We start from the raw sequence: 6,129 nt of genomic DNA, 5'->3' as shown, positions 1-6,129 counted from the left end.
AGCCATTCTCCTTGGCTCACCCATGGCAACTGTGTACTATTTACATAAGCCTGCTATTGACTTAGAACTTAGCCTTCTTGATCCAGTGCGAACATGACAAAATCCTTAAGAGGAAACGGGGGGATGTTTTACCTGCTTTTGAATCATTCTTTTTCTCGGTGGGAGCCTGGCCAAATCTTAGTGCTAGGTCTGACCCTTAATATTTGAAGGCATTTTTAGTCTAGTCCCTCTGTGGTTTCTTTCACGGATTTACTCCAGCTTCCTAAATGTAACCTAAAAAAAAAAGGAAAGAAAAGGAAAAAAATAAGGAGCTAATATTATACATTCCACTCATTCTTTTTCAGGCTCTTAAGTATGCACAATTTGCAATCAGGTCTTCTTTTTCCTGTCACTTGGCCAAGAGTTGAAATATCTTTGAAATGAATTACTTTTTAAAATTCCCATTATGAATCAGACTTTCTACTCACCTGAACTGTTATTCCTGGAGCTGTTTGTTGACTTTTTTTTTTTTTTTTAATCTACAAAGTTTAATCCATCACTGCAGGTGTAGCCTTGCCAGGCTCAAAGACAAAAGGAAACTTTCATGTGGGAACAGAGAGTCAGCCTTGGGCAAGAGTGTGAAGCCGATGTAGGCTTCTTAGCGCCTGAGCTGAAATTGATGACCGGCTGCTTCCGGCAGGGCCTCCGTCCCATTCAGCTGTTCGTCTTTTCTTTTCTCATTAAGTACGGGAGGCGACATGGCAGTGTAGCTAAGAGTATGATCTCTGAACCCAGACATCCTGGATCTGAATTTCTTGTTCAGCCACTTCACCCATCTTGACTGAGTTATGACGCTGTTCCAATCCTCAGTTTTCATTTCTGTACGGAGAGGTACGTATCCATACTCACACCCTGTAGTTATTATCTCTCTTCGATAAGGCAAGGGCTATAAATTGTGTAGCATGTTGCTCGGGATATCATTCATTCTCGTTAAACGTTTGCCGTCGTTAGTAGTAAGTTTGATCAGGCCATGGAGCTTCCTGTTTTCTCCCAGCTATTCCGGAGCCTCTTTGATGCTAGAGCTTCATTATGTTTTTTGGGTTCCAGTGATTCTACCATGAGAGGGATCCTGTTCATCACAGGATATGTTATGAGTTGTATCTCATGTTATGTTCTAAAAATGTCTTAAAGAGTAGACAGATTGTTTCTACAGGTGCGCTCAGAGAGGTGAGGTAACTTATCAAAGATTTAAGTGGCATGGTTATGATTTAATGGTAAAGCCTTTACACCAAACCTCTTTGCCCTTAAAAAATATTAATGCAGCGCTAACAGTATTTTAGTGAGGAACTTCCCTTTCCCGGGCTTGTTGTTTCCATGTGGAGGGAAACCCGTGAGTGTGGGCTTCCTGTCCTCTCCACTTTCCATACCCTTTCCCATCGTTGGTGACTTATGGAAAGAACCGAAAGAAGTTTCGGCTCAGTCCTTTTCTCTTCACTCCTTTTAGGGATCTGCCCTCATCAGACAATGGTCTGGTGTGCCAGAGGCCCTGCAAGAAGTCTAGTTTTAAAGACTTCACTCTGGGACGAGAATTGCTGGTGACTGTTCGGGCAGGTCTGCCTAATTCTGCTAGGCACACCCACCTACACAGCTTTCACAGTAGTAGATAAAATAATTTCATCTCCCCTCACCTTCTTTATCTGTGCTGGTTTCAAATTTAGACTGGAAAACATTTATTTTATTGGGTCGTCTCATAGGTCATTGTCAAGACTGGTTTTTTTAAAAATGATGCCGAAAGACAGATGTGTGTGTTTCTGTCAGCAATGTGGAAGACCAAATAATTGTGGAAGAAGATTTTAAAAGAAGCCAGAGTTGTAAGTTCCTTGTTCAGTTGTATCTGAGCCTTCCCCCCGGTCCCCAGCTTTTGGTGTTAGAGCTTTCAAAGGTTAGGCTAGGTTCACAAATGTCCCCTGTATCTGAAGTTGTAAGCCACTGATCCCAAGGACACTCGATCCAACGCCTTTCTGATTACTCTCTAAGTGAGTGATGTGCATTTGGGGGGTCTAGGAATCAATTTTAGAATCGACTAAAACCTATCGCTATTTTCTTTTCCGAGTGAAGATAACGAAATAAATGCGAAATGTAGCATCTAGTTCGTGTACATATATTTTATCCCCCCACGTGTTCACTTGTTTACCCTTTTGGTGTTTCCTAAGCTCCCGTTCTCTGAGTAGAGCTTTCCTAGCACTGGAGGTGGAACGGAGAGCAAGCGTAACGGGTCGTTAACTTCAGAGAACTCAGGCAGGAAGCCTGGTATAGTACCAGCTGCTCCCAGAGAAGGCAGGATTATTGTCAGCTGAGCGGTCACTGCAAGGAGACTCTGAGGCTCTATGACTTAGGTGACACTTCTGTTCGCATAAGTCGAAATGGTAGAATATCATGGATTTCGTATCGTACGATGTAGAAACCGTTTGACTCAGCTCTCGCCACGTCGACATCCTCCCCGTCTCCCACACGTTCAGAGACGTTGCCACCTGGTTCCGCAATTGCACATGTAACCCTCGGGCCTCCAAGAAAAATGGCCATTTTTCCTTCTGCTTTGTCTTCAAGTGCCTACGTTCCCATTTCTCATGGGGCAGTGGGAAAGGAGCTATGTGGATGGTCGGCCCCAGATGTAGGCTGGAGTACTTCGGCATACCTCCTGCTCGAAAAATGTTTGTTGAATGATGGAGACTTTGCGAAGCTTATCTAAGGTGCAAACGGTCAGTCATGAGCTGCATTGTGTCTCCCCAGAATTTATATGATGAAACCCTAAGCCCCAGTACCTCCTGATGTGATCGTATTTGGAGATAAGGTGTTTAGAGAGGTGATCACGTTAAAACAAGACTCTGAGGGTGGGGCCTTAATCTAATTCACTGGGAATTCGGAAGAGAAAATTTGCACACACAGAGAATCAGCAGGGATGTGCTTTAAAGCCGGGAAGGTTACGTGGGGACACAGGGGGAGAGTGGCCTTTTATAAGCCGAGGAGAGAGCTGCAGGAGGAACCAAACCTGTCAACACCCCGATCTCAGACTTCCGGCCTCCAGAAATGTAAGACAACAAATTTCAGTGTTTTCACTGCCCAGTCTGTGGTATTTTGTCATGGCAGCTCTAGAAGGGGGGTATACCAGCCACTCTAGTTCACTGGGGATGGAGGAGTTTCAGTGTGAAGTTGAAAAGTCCTGGGCGGATTGGCGCAAGCCGGTCACCTGTGGTTTCAGCCAGTGTATGTGTGTGAACATCCCACGGACAACAACTTGGGAGAGGACGATACCGACGGTCAGAGGACTGGAGGAAGTGCCGTGTGTCAAGGACCCATCCGAGCAGCTGACACACTGTTGCCATTTGCCAGAGGGCATTAAGGGTGAAAAGCAACTAGTATGTTTCCTGACTTATTATTTATCGAGCAGCGCCTTGAAAGAGGTAAACGCGTCATCTCGGTTTATCCTGATCATCGCCCCTGTTGTTACCGCTTTGCGGATGAGGGAACTGACTTACTCTTACAGAGATTAATCTTAGCGAGTGTAAGGACACCTGTCAGGGCCGTGCACTTTGTAAGTCATGGCACTGGGGCGTCACCTGAGCTGGACTGACCCAGAGCTTGCGTTTCTTCTCTAGGTGCCCTCTGTGTTTTTAATTCCATTACTTTGGTTCGCTCCCTTCGTGTGGTTCCCAACCTTCACTCTTGACTAAAGCTTTCGGCATTTCCCTGCGGTGAGTTCTCTTGTACGTTCATGATTTTCTAGTGTCCAATTTGGCCGCCTCCATGAGGTGCTCTGTGTCTGATTATTGATTTCCATCGCTTAGTCATTTACTCAGTTCTTCTACAATCTTTAATGTGTGCCCACTTTGAGTTATGAGTTCAAGTTTAAACACAAATAAGCCCAACCCCTGTCCTCATGGTAGTACAGGAATCTTTGTGGGTAGTAGGGGAATTTTACTCAGCCTACAACCTCAGTTTTATTTTAAAGTCTATATATTGAATTAATACCTCTCAGGGAAAAGGTTATAACTTTTCTCCAAGAACTAGATCCCTCCTGCGTAGACTGAAGGCGGTGACGCACTGTTACACAAGCTCACAGGTGAGGTCCAGCTAGCTAACTTAATTTTTCTCTATCATCCTCAAAGGTAAATACGAAAAAGGTGCACATAGCAGGAGGCAAAGAACTCACGCTAAATAGTTCTTCTGTTTTTTTGAGACCAAACACCACTCATCCAACCCACTAATTAGCACCCAGAACTATCTTTGAATAATCAGTAATGGAAGAGACACAGGCTCAACGCTCCATGGGGTTGCCGTGAACAGCGGGATATAGGAAACGTGACCCAGAAAAACATTCACTGACTGGAATCGTGCGGCCTGACGCTTGGTCTCCAAGTTCACCTTCACGGACAGCTGAGGCTGTGAGCCGTGGCCGCTTCATTCTGGTTCTGTTGCCAGTCTCAGCTCCACACCTTGGATTCCTCACTGTCTAAAGAGTGCCACAGCGGCAAGGGCCGACTGGAAAGCGTGTGGTAAGGAGCGAGATGTCAGAAGCCGCGGCGTGGTATTTGGAGACCTCAGTGTTTAGCCACAAGTTCCAAATAAAACTTTGGTTCATTGTACCAACAGACATTTTGTTCTGGCCGTTTCTCTCCAAATACTCTTGCAAAATACATAGTTTGGCAGATTTTTGAAAACCCAACGGTTTTTCCATGCGGTGTGCATCTGGGTGAGTATGTGAGGGGTCCCGGTGGCACGTGGTGGTTTCCCCCTCCATCCGACCCCCCATTTCTGGGTGCCACTCACCTTCCTCGGCTGAGGGGCTGGCCCTGCTCCCCTTGGCTACTCTCCTGCCCAGATCTCTCGAGGCCAGAGACACGCTTCTCAGACCGGTTATTGGAGCAGTTTTTCCTTCATCCGTAAGACTCCGCTTCGCACAGAGGACAGGGCGGCTTTAGGGTCACTTCAGGAAAAATGCAGGTGGTCAGCGAGGCCAGTCTTCTCCACGACGGCGAAGCGGACTGCCCTGGGAGAGGAGCTGGTCATCGCAGGGGCAGTTGCGTTTCTGATCCCCTCGTAGTCCCTTCGTGTTTGGTGGGAACACCTTGTCACCAGGCCAGTCCCTGGGGTTGAGTGACTGGCTGGAGTCAAAGGTCACGCCCCTGCGATCTCACTTGCAGTGAGTAAAGCAGCCACCTGTTCTCGTCAGCCCTGCAAGGCAGGGCTGGGGGGTGTGAGGCGAGAATGGAGACGGAAGCGCCGGTGCCCTCGTCAGCAGCGGCTCTGGAACTTTCTCTGGAGCCTTCCTCAGTGGCGCAGATGGCCTGACTCCTAGGAGGAACTCGGCCTCACGGAACCGGCTCAGGCACCGTTCCTCACTGCTCCTGTGCGGTCCTGGCGGTTTGTGCGACAGCAGCGATAGGGCCACCTGTTCCCTAGGAGGACGTGGAGGACCTTGCCTGGGGCCGGAGGTGGGCGGGGCCGGTCTGGGAGACGCTGCCAGCCTCGCACCGGCTTGTTGCGGGTCTAGAAGGCGCGTCTGGCTCCCACGATCCGGCGCAGTGCTGAGCCCGGGACGGGTCTCGGGGCTTGGGCTGAGGATGGCATCCAGTCACAGAGAGGGCTGGCTTCGTTCTGGGTGAGGGGGCCACGCTGTCGCTTAGAGAGAGGGGCAGGCCGAAGGATCAAAGTGCCATCTGCGGGAGTACACATCCCCGAGAGGGGGGCGGCGGCGGCTGCTCAGGCAGCTTCGCGGCGTTGCTGGGGGCGGGGGCGGGGGCGGGGGACAGATGTCGCTACCGCGACCCCTGCTGCCCTGCAGGCCCAGGGCCTTCGGAGCTGTGGTGGCTCCTGCCGCAAAGGTCAGGAGCAAGGCCGCCCCGCGTGCCCCGCCCTCTCAGGCGGCCCCCGCCGCCTGCCGGGGAGGCTGCGTTCCCCCCCCCCCCCCCGAAATTCGAGGACCTCATGGCGGGGACCCAGCTTCTCTGGCCGGCGTTATTACTCTTTGCCAAAAATGTGTTATTTTAATGTCACTTTTAAGTCCACGGTCACCCGAAAGTCTATGCCATAGAGGAGTACAGAATAAAAAAAAAAAAAAACACAAACAAGTATTTATTAATCAGTGCGACG

General features: G+C 49.2%; 1 long non-coding RNA gene across 2 annotated transcripts; it reads left to right on the top strand.

The window, feature by feature from the left end:
• The first annotated feature begins 325 nt into the window (after window positions 1-325).
• Window positions 326-4,414, top strand: LOC118608648. 2 transcript variants are annotated; one of them, XR_004953030.1, is made up of 3 exons: window positions 326-870; window positions 3,636-3,731; window positions 4,146-4,414. It is a non-coding gene; the product is annotated as an uncharacterized LOC118608648 (long non-coding RNA). The 2 variants fall into 2 exon arrangements; XR_004953029.1 differs by lacking the exon at window positions 326-870 and adding an exon at window positions 1,443-3,068.
• The last annotated feature ends 1,715 nt before the right edge of the window (window positions 4,415-6,129 follow it).

The sequence above is a fragment of the Rousettus aegyptiacus genome, unplaced genomic scaffold, assembly GCF_014176215.1.
Source record: "Rousettus aegyptiacus isolate mRouAeg1 unplaced genomic scaffold, mRouAeg1.p scaffold_m13_p_10, whole genome shotgun sequence".
In the NCBI taxonomy this organism is placed as follows: Eukaryota; Metazoa; Chordata; class Mammalia; order Chiroptera; family Pteropodidae; genus Rousettus; species Rousettus aegyptiacus.
This window is presented reverse-complemented; position numbering and strand designations above follow the sequence as displayed.